The sequence below is a fragment of the Chrysemys picta genome, chromosome 8 (genome assembly GCF_011386835.1).
Source record: "Chrysemys picta bellii isolate R12L10 chromosome 8, ASM1138683v2, whole genome shotgun sequence".
Taxonomy (NCBI): Eukaryota; Metazoa; Chordata; order Testudines; family Emydidae; genus Chrysemys; species Chrysemys picta.
Window position 1 is genome coordinate 82,442,377 of NC_088798.1, and position 12,500 is coordinate 82,454,876.

At 39.8% G+C, this 12,500-nt stretch overlaps 1 protein-coding gene across 15 annotated transcripts in view; it reads right to left on the minus strand.

Annotated features, from left to right (window-relative positions):
• The window catches only part of TENM2 (teneurin transmembrane protein 2), a 1,090,181-nt gene that overhangs the window by 470,343 nt on the left and 607,338 nt on the right, over window positions 1-12,500 (minus strand). The window lies entirely within an intron of this gene.

The following is a 12,500-nucleotide window of genomic DNA, read 5'->3' on the forward strand; positions in this document are numbered from 1 at the left end:
CCATCATCAGTTCCCATCCCTTATAATCTGGTCCAGTATGCCCTTTGCTCACTATGCTTCCTTCTCCTCAGTATCATAGTGATGCTACTCTAGTTGGCTTCCTTAACAAGCAGCCATTCCCCACAGCAGCAACAGGTGGATGGATGGTTGGTCCTGTCACCTTTGCTGGCCATAGTGGTGTCAGGAAAGTCATCCTGTGGTCTCTGGCTGTGTTGAGGTTGGTCTGCTGGGCTTGGTAGTCAGCTAGGTAATGGATCTTATTTGCTTTTGAGGTGGGCAGGCAGCTGACTTGGAGAAGCATAGAAATATAGAGCCGGATGGGACCTCACTGCACGCAGGCAGTATTAAGTATACTTAGACTATCCTTAATAGGTGTCTGTATAATATATTCTTAAAAGCCTCCAATGACAGGGACTCCAGAATAGAGGAATTCATCTCCTAGACTGGAGAGTGGGTTGGGTCAAGGCTCCCTAGTATCAGCTCTTCAGATTCTGAGCAGGCAGGCAGACACTAGTGGGAAGTAGCAGGATGAAGTTCAGCCGTAGCTTGACTCTGCCACCTCACCTTCTGATACACTGCTAGAGCAATCCATGGTACAGATAAAGTGAGGTTATAAGACTATGTGGTGCATTTTCCATATCTAGCTAGAAACAATGGTGTTTGAAGCAAGAACAGAGTCTCTATTACATTAGCTCCTATTGTCATAGGAATAGTGGGTGCACTCAGAGAACACTGGAAATATTAACAAGCAGAGTTAACCTCAACATTCTGTAAAATAATCATTTGCCATATGAAACCTGATTTCTGACCATGACCGTCATACTACTGCACAAAGCTGGCCTAGGGATTTGGGAAATGTTCATTGAGATGATACTTGGGATACACCCTAAAGCAACTGACTAATTATACATGGAAAGGTAGGGTGTGAGAGTGTATTTTATTTGGGGGGAGGAGGAAATCTGTAGGACCCACCCCCGCAGTAGATTCTGATGCAGAAGTGGAGCCTAGATGCATGTTTCTTCCAACTCTGGTACACAGTTTACTAGGTGAACTTCAGAAATAAAAGGGCTAGAGATTTACTCCACCCCATACAGAAGTTAAGATTCCCTCTCACAGAGCTCAAAAGATGGGTTCTGTTAATGAGGAGCTCACATGAGCCCTAGCAACTCACTGGTGAAACGCATATGGAAACAGCTAGTTTGTTTTTAATAACTCTTTAAGGTTCAAAATAATTATTTAAAGTAAGAGATTAGACATCATGAATATGTTTGGTAGTCATCATCATTAATCATGATTAATTCATTTGCTATTTTCTGAATATTACAATAACAGATATTCTACTATAATGTAGTCATTAATGTACATCCCATTATTTTAAAACATTAAGACAGTTTCAGCAACAAAGCTCTTTGAATAAGGCTATGTCCTCACTACCCGGGGGGGTCGATTTAAGATATGCAAATTCAGCTACGTGAATAGCGTAGCTGAATTCGACGTATCGGAGCCGACTTACCCCGCTGTGAGGACGGCAGCAAATCAACCTCCACGGCTCGCCCATCGACGGCGCTTACTCCTACCTCCGCTGGTGGAGTACAAGCGTCAATTCGGGGATCGAATGTCGTGTCCCGACGAGACGCGATAATTCGATCCAGGCGGGTAGTGAAGATGTAGCCTAAGTCTGTAATCTCTGTCCTTCTCTCCAGATTGTGGCTTGCTGCCTTATCAGTAACTCTTTCTGATGTATGCCTTTCCCCCCCAGTAGATCGTCTGGGCACTGTGGTCTTGCTAAGTCCCAGCACCTTAACTCAAGAATTACAGAAGCAAGGGGTAATACTTTCTTCCTGGGAGATGTACAGTTCATTCCGTTTCTCAGAGAATATGTTTATCTATAGAATTCTTCATATGATTTAGCTCACTATTTCCTTTATACTACAGAAAAGATGTTATTGTAACTGCAAATGCAGGCAATCTTGGTACACCCTGAAAAATCCTATTGTTTACCATATGAATGACAGGAACAGAGAATTGACTCCGAAGACACTGGTCTACAATTTTTGAGAAGTCGTCTGCTTCAGAGATAAAATGTGCTATTTATTATGTATTTTGATGTGCTGAATTCAAATATGACAATTAAAACAACTGATTGGCTACTGTTTCTAAGATATTCAAGTTTTTACATTTTATGTCTATGTATATTGTGTAGATAGTAGAGTTTTAATCATAAATTGTAAACCTTAGTCTTTTCATGTGTTTATGGTTGCTTTACATGATAATATTTCACCTGTCCTGTTTATGTAACACTTTAAAAATCAGCAAAAGGGTTATATAAATAAAATTTATTATGAAACAAAAGGCAAAAAACTATTATGTACATAGTTTAGTCCCATTCAGTGTCTACTCAGCGCTTCTTGGCTTGTCTCTTGTATTCATTAAATGGAGCGTCTCTTGTCACTGTCCAGCAATAGTCTGCAAGCATTGATGGGCTCCATTTGCCCTGATAGCGTTTCTCCATAGTTGCAATGTCCTGGTGAAATCGCTCTCCGTGCTCGTCGCTCACTGCTCCGCAGTTCAGTGGAAAAAAATCTAGACGACAGTGCAAAAAATGTAGCTTTAGTGACATGTTGCAACCAAGGCTTTTGTATGCCTTGAGGAGGTTTTCCACCAACAACCCGTAGTTGTCTGTCTTGTTGTTTCCGAGAAAATTTATTGCCACTAACTGGAAGGCTTTCCATGCCGTCTTTTCCTTGCCACACAGTGCATGGTCAAATGCATCATCTCGAAGAAGTTCACGAATCTGAGGACCAACAAAGACACCTTCCTTTATCTTAGGTTCACTTAACCTTGGAAATTTTCCACGGAGGTACTTGAAAGCTGCTTGTGTTTTGTCAATGGCCTTGACAAAGTTCTTCATCAGACCCAGCTTGATGTGTAAGGGTGGGAACAAAATCTTCCTTGATTCAACAAGTGCTGGATGCTGAACACTTTTCCTCCCAGGCTCCAATGACTGTCGGAGTGGCCAATCTTTCTTGATGTATTGGAAATCTCTTGCACGACTATCCCATTCGCGGAGAAAACAGCAGTACTTTGTGTATCCAGTCTGCAGACCAAGCAAGAGAGCAACAACCTTCAAATCGCCACAAAGCTGCCACTGATGTTGGTCATAATTTATGCACCTCAAAAGTTGTTTCATGTTGTCATAGGTTTCCTTCATATGGACTGCATGACCAACTGGAATTGATGGCAAAACTTTGCCATTATGCAGTAAAACAGCTTTAAGACTTGTCTTCGATGAATCAATGAACAGTCTCCACTCATCTGGATCGTGAACGATGTTGAGGGCTGCCATCATACCATCGATGTTGTTGCAGGCTACAAGATCACCTTCCATGAAGAAGAATGGGACAAGATCCTTTTGACGGCCACTGAACATGGAAACCCTAACATCAGCTGCCAGGAGATTCCACTGCTGTAGTCTGGAGCCCAACAACTCTGCCTTACTCTTGGGTAGTTCCAAATCCCTGACAAGGTCATTCAGTTCACCTTGTGTTATGAGGTGTGGTTCAGAGGAGGAGGATGGGAGAAAATGTGGGTCCTCTGACATTGATGGTTCAGGACCAGAAGTTTCATCCTCTTCCTCTTCCTCATCTGACTCAAGTGAGAATGATTCTGGTGCATCAGGAACCGGCAGTCCTTCTCTGTGGGGTACTGGGCGTATAGCTGATGAAATGTTTGGATAATGCACAGTCCACTTTTTCTTCTTTGACACACCTTTCCCAACTGGAGGCACCATGAAGAAGTAACAATTGCTGGTATGAATTGTTGGCTCTCTCCAAATCATTGGCACTGCAAAAGGCATAGATTTCCTTTTCCTGTTCAACCACTGGCAAAGATTTGTTGCACAAGTGTTGCAGCATATGTGTGGGGCCCACCTCTTGTCCTGATCTCCAATTTTGCAGCCAAAATAAAGGTGATAGGCTTTCTTAACCATAGTGGTTATACTGCACTTTTGTGATGCAAAAGTTACTTCACAAACATAGCAGAAGTTATCTGCACTGTTCACACAAGTACGAGGCATCTCTGCTCACTTTGGCTAAACAGAAATGTGTCCCTTTGCAAAATCAAACACTGACAAAGAAGAGAGCATGACACTGTATGATTTCTAGAGCTGATATAGGGCAATTTGTTCAGCAGAGTGATGTAAGCTTCGTTATGATTGCATCATCCGTGACTTCTAGGAATAACATGATGCAATTCATATCATGTAGGACGCAATACCAGCTTCAGATTGCATCATTCATTGTTTTGCCTAAAAAGCAAGTACTGTCCAAACCCAGTCATAGATTTATTCATAGATCCAGTCAAAGATGTATTTTAGTCATTTCTGGTTTAAATTGAGATCCCTTCCCTTTATAACTCACTTATCCTCCGCCATTCCCAAGTCAAGGGTCGTATATACTGACCCAATAGCATATCTTGAAAACTAGAGCCAATCAACAATTTTAAGCATCATTTTTGTTCTCAGTGACCCAGAATTAGTAAAGTTTGACTACATTTATTTCAGAAGCATTTTGGCTGTAGAGCAGTGAGATCAAAGATAAGAATGTATCATCAAATGTGGCATACAAAGACACAGAGAAAGCGGAGGAGGGGAGGACCCGATCAACTGTGAACATTTAATCTATTCTTTGTTTGTATACTGCATGCTATACAATAAGAAGGAAATTTAACACAGGACATTTTAAAAACACTCTCTTTTGGTTGCTTAGTATTGTCCCTTAATGTCTTGAAAAACTGTTCTGTGAGCACTTTGTCTAAACGTATGTCCACATTTAATCACCCCAAATGCACCTTCACTGCATACCAGATGTGTCATTAACTATTGCTGAAAAAAAGTGAAATAAAGTCACCCAGCATGAGAATACTGTGGAATAAGTCAACACTAACAGATGGTGTTTATTTTGTCACTGCTTGTGTTAAAAATTACCACCTATTCCATCAAATCAGTTTCTTTAAGGTAGAAGCTTTATGTAAAAAGTGCCACAGAATTTTTTTTTTAAATCAGCTGTCACTGAGTTCCTTAAAATATGAGCACTTCTTTTCATGGTTTCCAGTTTTCTAGGACATGGTGCAATACACAGGAGATAGGTTTGTATAAATCTGACACGATAGAGTATTTTGCCAGCAACTCTGTCTTGCAACACGCAATCTGTTTTGTTCCTCAAACAAAGTTTGCAAATTTGTTAGCTTGAATATGGTGTTTTCAAGATACAAATTCCATAACAAAGATTAAATCTGCCCTTGGGATTAACCTACCTGATACTGTCATGAATTTGTTTGTTTCTAGTACCCAATCAGTAAGGATATTTTTTTCAGAATTTCTTCCATTCTCACAATTATTATTTTTTAAGTATCTAAATTTTGCTATGCAGTTTACATGCTCTAGTGGATGATTTCTGGGCAAAACAGCATGTTCCGAGAAAAGTAATTGTAACATCTGAAGCTGGCTACCATAGAAATCAATGCTAAAACCCCAGGACATAAATACATTTTTGCTCAACTACTTTATAAGAGTTTCTATTTTTTTAAACTTGTGCTAGGACAATGCAGGTGAAATATTTCAAATCCACAGTAAAATAGAGAGGATCAAATTAATCCCTGGTGTCACTCCATTGACTTCAATGGAAGAAAGACTTCAATAGGTCACAACAGGGATGCATTGTGTCTAGTGTATGTAAATATAATTTCCAACAACAATAATGGAACATATTTGTGTCTGAAGATTACTGGAAATGAGTTTGTTATTTTAAATGTCATGCTACAGAAATTAGAAACCCATACCGACTCCCCAGATCCCAAATACAGTACTCCCATTTTTTAGTTTACATCCTTCTCTAATATAATAATAATACAAAAATGGCATCTAAAATTAAACTTTTTATTCCCTCCCCTCCCCCCAGAAAAAGGGAAGAATATCCTGGGACCTATTTATTAACAACTCAAAAAGTAATTACACTGAAACTAGTTTAAGAAAATTATTTTTAATTTGTAAATCAGAAACTACAACTGAGTCTACAGATATTTATTGAAGAAACCTTGTTGGGGGACTTATATATATATATATGTAATATATATATGTATACACACACACACACACACACACAATTAACTGTCACTATTAAAAAAACTATCAGCATTAGAAGGATGCTACATAACATCACATCTGGAGTCCATTCTTGTCTTGAGTTATATATTTGCAGTGTACACAATGAGTGTGTATCACACACACACACACACACACAAATATCATGTCAAAAGAATATTAATGTTGCATAGTTAAGAGTTAGGATATGCTTTAATTAAGGTTTCCTGTGCAACCTTAATGTACCCCCAGGTACATATCTATTTTGCCACAGTCTGTAATTACATGATCACATACTATTTTGTCCAGTGGACCCCTGGTCACCTTCAGTACACAATATCGGATGATGCTCAGTTAAATGACCAACTATTCAATATTTTGTTTTCTTCTCATTGAAAACATGTATGGACTCAGACCTTATTTACTGCACACTATTCAAGCCCTGCTCTGAAGACAGAATTACTATTATTGTGGGTTTTTCACTTTGGCCTCTGAGTGATTCAGAAATGTTCACAAATTTATTTTCACAACATCCCTGTGTGGTGAGAGGGTATTATTATCCCCCACACTGTAGACCAGGAACTGAGGCACAGTAAGATTAAAGTCAAATGTATCCACTAAGTTAGGATTAGTGAGACTAATTTTGAGACACCTAGGACCCAATTTTCCAGAATACTTAGCATTATAAAGCACTTCCTATATTCAAAGCACAACTCTTGTTGACTTCAGTTTCAGCTATGAGTGCAAATCAGACGCTGGGACTCAAGTCAGGCACCCAGAAAATGAGGAAACAATTAGTGACCACCTCTGAAATGTCTGATATAAGTGATTTGCCTAGCATTACATAGGAACTCAGAGTATGTCTATACTGCAATTTAAAACTCATGTCTGGCTTCCACCAGCTGACTCAGGGTCACGGGGCTCAGGCTCAGGGTCTGTTTAATGGCGGTATAGACGTTCGAGCTCCGGCTGCAGCCCAAGTTCTGGGACCCTCCACCTCACAGAGTCCTAGAGCCCAGGCTGCAGCCCAAGCCCGAATGTCTACACTGCAGTTAAACAGCTCCTTAACCCAAGCCCTGTGAGCCAAAGTCAGCTGTCATGAGCCAACCATGGGTTGTTAATTGCAGTGTAGACATACCCTCTGTGGAAGATGCAGTCATAGACTCCAGTTCTCCTATGCCTTAACCATAGGACCATCCTTTCTCTTCCCACCTTATTCAGCACACACCTTCTAATTTCTGCAATAAATGAGGCAGGGGTCTTACATACAACAAACTCATTCGCTACATAACCCTGATTCATTCAGAGACCAGGTCCATCCTGTGCACTGCAGGAGGCAAGGGGAGTCCTGTGGAAAAAATAGTATGAGATCATGTAATTTAAGATTGCATAATAGCGCACAGTTTGCACAAGCTCAGTAGATGCTTGTTGAAGGTAGACAGGGTAGCACAAGGAAACAGTGAGATTATACTGGTCAGCATGAAAAACAGTAGCTACAGCAACCTAGCAAAGGGAGTGCGGAAGAGTTTGGGGGAAGATTAAGAGTTCTATTTTGGCCACAAGGAGATATCAGAAAGACAGGCTGAGATTTTAATTTGGACAGAAGGAGAAAGGACTGAAGGTGGATCTGCGAGTTAACCACATGAAAATGATAGCCGAATTTGTATTTATGAATGAGATCACCCAGACAGAGTGTAGGGTGTAAAGGAGAAGAGCAGGGGGCCAAGCATGAACTGTGAGGGACACCCATAGAAAGCAGGAAGGTTGGGGGAAAGACCCTCCCACAACACATTGTAGGAGTGATTAAAGAAGTTGGAGAAGAATCAGGAGAAGATAAGAGTCACAAAAGCAAAGGGAGCATAAGATTGTGAGAAAAGTAAGGTCGATGCCAGCCAACAAGTTGGGAATATTCCTAAACTTTGGCCAGGAAGAGGTCATTAGAAATTTTGGTGTGAGCCACTGCAGAGGAGTGCAAGAGACAGAAATCACACTGGAAACAATCTAGATGCAATTGAAGGAGCGGAACTCCAGACAATGGTTGAAGATAGCATGTTCAAAAAGATGAATGGAAGAGAAATGGACTTGTAAATAGAGACCTGTGGTCAAAGGTGGTTTTTGTGTTTGTTTTGGATGCAAAAGGCTAAAGCAAGCCTGTGTTGTGAGGAGGAGGAGGAGGAGGAGAAGCTTGAGAAAGGCATTGAGGATAAGGACAGAGATTGGGAGGCGGGGGGGCAGAGAGAGATCGGGGATAGGATGGGATGGTGGAAAATGGTGGCGAACAGATAAGAAACTTCTTAATCAGTGCTGAGGGATGAGAGAGTGGCAAGAGGGAAAGGTGGGTAAAGGTCGCACCAGATTTTTTCAATTTTTTCTTTTGACTGAGGCAATGTATACATTAGAAATGCCACAGCTATAGTGCATCAGTGCAGACACGTACCATGAGTTCTCCCATTGCTGTTGTTAATCCACCTCCCAAGGAGGTAGTAGCTAGGTTGATGGAATAATTCTTCTGTCGACCTCACACTGTCTACATCAGCGGTTTGGTTGGCTTAACTACATTGCTCAGGGGGATAGATTTTTCACACCCATGAGAGAGGTGGCTATGCCGATGTAACTCTTCAGTGTGGATCATCCCAAAGTCAGCACGATCCAGTGCTGAGAGGGAAGTGAGGGTAGGAGAGTGCTGACTTGGCAGGGTCATCAAAGGTTGTTGTAACTTTTGGTGTACTCTTGTTGATAATCTTTATATTACAGAAAACTAAAGAAAGCTTTTTAAGGGGTAGAAAAAGAACACTTTGATTTATCAAACACTATGATTTATCAAAATAAACCAAGAATCAATCATATAATTAAATGTTTTGCTGAATAGGGAAAGTTTGTTGATGGTTTGATTACTTAATAATGCCCCGATCCTGCAATCTCAGCCACATGGCTAGACTCTTATGATTTTACAGAGTCCCTCTGAAGTCAGTGGGGCTCTGCACCAATGCAGTAGTCAGCACGCACAGATCTGATTGCAGGATTGGGCCTAAGTCAGTACCACTATGTGTTCTTTTATCCTAACGCTGCATGTCCTCTTTTTCCTGTGGAATCCCTGGGAGGGGGGGAGAAGTACTGGCCTAATGTAACTGAGAAATTATCCAAGAACATAATGCTTATCTAAAAATTAATCTGATATTGTGAGAGCTTGGGTTACATGGTTTAAACATGGAGGAGAGCTTTAACCAACTTCACTATATTCAAAATTGATAAATATAAATTGCATATCAGCCTGATAAACAAGTAATGGTTTTGGCCATCCTGTGCCACTGGGCTTTAGGTAAAAAGAAGAAAGTATTGGGAGAATAAAATCGGTTATGCTAGTTTTATAATCCAGCAAACACATATCAGATCTGAGTGCCTCCTTGACATTTCAAGACTATAACAATTTAATAATAATAATAATTAAAAAAAGATGGTCATGGTGTTAAATATTGTCCTAAATAACTAAAATAAAACAATACACAAAATAAAACAGTACAAACAGAATACATTAAAAACAAAAGGACTAAAATGCTAAAGCCATGAAGCATCATTAGAAAGGATAGCCCTATTGAGGGAAAGGACAACCCCTCTAAAACAAAAAATAAATAAGAAGTGCCTTCATTAATTTCTTTAAAAATGGGAGGGTTTGAGACAGATCATCCACAGGCAGCAAGTTCCACACACTGGTGGCCAGGCATGTGGAGCCAGAACACACACATCACCACCAGCATGATCCTCAAGAAGGATGCCTCGGTGAGTTATTTTTAGGGTGACCAGATAGCAAGTGTGAAAAATTGGGACAGGAAGTTGCGGGTAATAGGCACCATTATAAGACAAAGTCCCGAATATCGTGACTGTCCCTATAAAATCGGGACACCCTAGTTAGTTTTAAAACTACAGTAATCTGCTGTTTGATAGGCAGAAAATGTAAAAGATTTGGGGTGATTTTCATGGGCTCAGTCCAGCCAGATTTTGAACATGGACCATGGAGCACACTGACACTTAGGGTGCTCAGAATCTTATAAAATAAAGTTCAGTATGAACATGACCGAACATGCTACTACTGCACTCTCATCTGTAAGGCAGATCTGAATGATATCTTTCTAACTACATTTCCAAAGTGCCCATCGCTACAGTACCTAGGCTCAGCAGTTAGCTGCCCTTCCTCTGATTATCTCTTGCTGAATGTTTTGGTGAGCAGTGAAGACATCTTGCTCCTTGGCACATACTGAATGTATCAGAGTATCTCACATTTAGTCAGTATACTGCAAACAATTCACATACTTAGCAAGCACTGGTGTGAACTGGGCACCTCTCAAATGAAAAGCTGAGGACTTCACTCACACTAAAACAAAGGCTCCTGAAAAGCTAACACACCATGTGCACTAATAGGGTTACAGCACTATTTGGACGTATCCTCATCCAGATGACACTTTAAACCAAAGTTGGTGCCATCTGTCAGTTTTTGGCAGTATCAGATGGATGTTAAAGACCCCATGACATTTTGTTTTGAAAAGAGTAGAGATAAAGCTGAGTCTTGGTCTTAATTCCTTCTCTGAATAATAAACATAATAGATTAAACTACCACTGTTACCAGTGACAACATCTGTATGTATAAGCTCACTCTTTTCTTGTAACAATTACAGTACACAATATGCAATACATTCTTCTACAAGCTATGCCAAACCCTATATGTAGAAATGATTCCACATGCAGAAAAGTCCCCAAGAAACAATTACTTTCTTTCCATTTCTTTGCCATCTGTTTACATTTTTGTATTTTTTCCCAGTTACAGCAGACCATAAATAAGAATTAAAACTGCTGTAAAAACATACTATATATTTAATATTAATATTTACCACTAGATTCTATTTCATTCATTTCTACATCACTGAATGCATGGGATGCTGCACAATATGAAACAATATATAAATCCAACTATTTCCAGTGGGACGTGGGATCAGGCTCTTAGGGAAAGCTAAACAAAATGGGCAACGAAACACAATATAATTCAAAAAAAGAAAGGATAGGAAGAAGACAGTGTTCATAGATAAAGTGACCCAGAGAGAGAAAGGCCTTGCAGAGAGCCCCTAAGATAGGCATCAATGGATTCTGCAGGACGCACTCAAATATTGCTATTATTAGTATTGCAATTCAGTGATATTTCAGCCAAACTCATCGCTAGTGTAACTCCCTTGATTTCATCGGTAGCTAGATCACTAGCCAAGATACTATGGTCATGGGCACTTCAGAAATGCAGAGAGAGATAACAGATCATTTCTAATCTTTATACAATTTATCTTTTTTTAAGTAGCTACTAGCTACACACTGGGCCTGATTTCTCTATTATAGACCTCTATCATGGGAATGTAATTCCTGTGGCTAACAAATTCTCTCTCACTGTAAACCTGGACTGATTTTTAAGGGCCTGATCCTATGAGATGCTGTAAGTATCCCAAGATTTTTGGAGCACCCTCAACTCCCACTGACTACAAATGAGGTTGAAGTCACTCAGCAATTTGTAGGAGTCATTGGTATTCAGCATTTGACATGATCTGGCCCTAGACAGGCAAAACAAATAGGACCCTATCCTGGAATTCTTGATCAGTCTATTACTATTTCTAGATATGCTTGCATAGCACAACCTAATCATATCTAAGGTTGTTTGCAAGACTCCAGGAGTAATCAAATGAATGTTAAAGAAGAGAGTACATCAGAAAAACAAAAAGAAGAAAAACAACCCTATTAAATGTTTAAAGATCAGAATTTAGGATATTATTTCCTTTTAGGGCTCTGATTCAGCAAAGCCCTTGGGAACCTGCTTAAATGCTTTGCTGAATAAGGGTCTAACTGAACACACGTCAGAAAGATGATGATGGCTGTAAGACAAGGAAAGCAGAATAGTGTAATAGGAAGCATCTTTCATCTGAACAGCCAGTTCATACATAAAACAGAAATTGCAGCCTTGAGGGCATAAGGCTTTATCAGAAATGGCTCTTGGGAAATTAGTAAGGGCACAATGGAACATATTGACTAAGATCTAAGGTTAATGCAACTGGACATATCCAATGAATGAAAACAACGCTTAGTATTTAAGAGATATCAGTGGAAAGGGGTTTATTGAATCTTTATTTAGATAGAAAATCACACCAAGAAGCACTTGGATCTAAGATCTTCATATGTTTAATCAACTATTAAAGTTTTCTGTTAATAAAAGAATGCCACATTATTTTTTTCAGACTCCTCCCTTTTGCCAAGTGATTTTATCTATCTTGCTGTGGGGGTGGAGAGGAATGATACAGTTATATACTTTAACAAACTTGTCTGTCACTGAGGT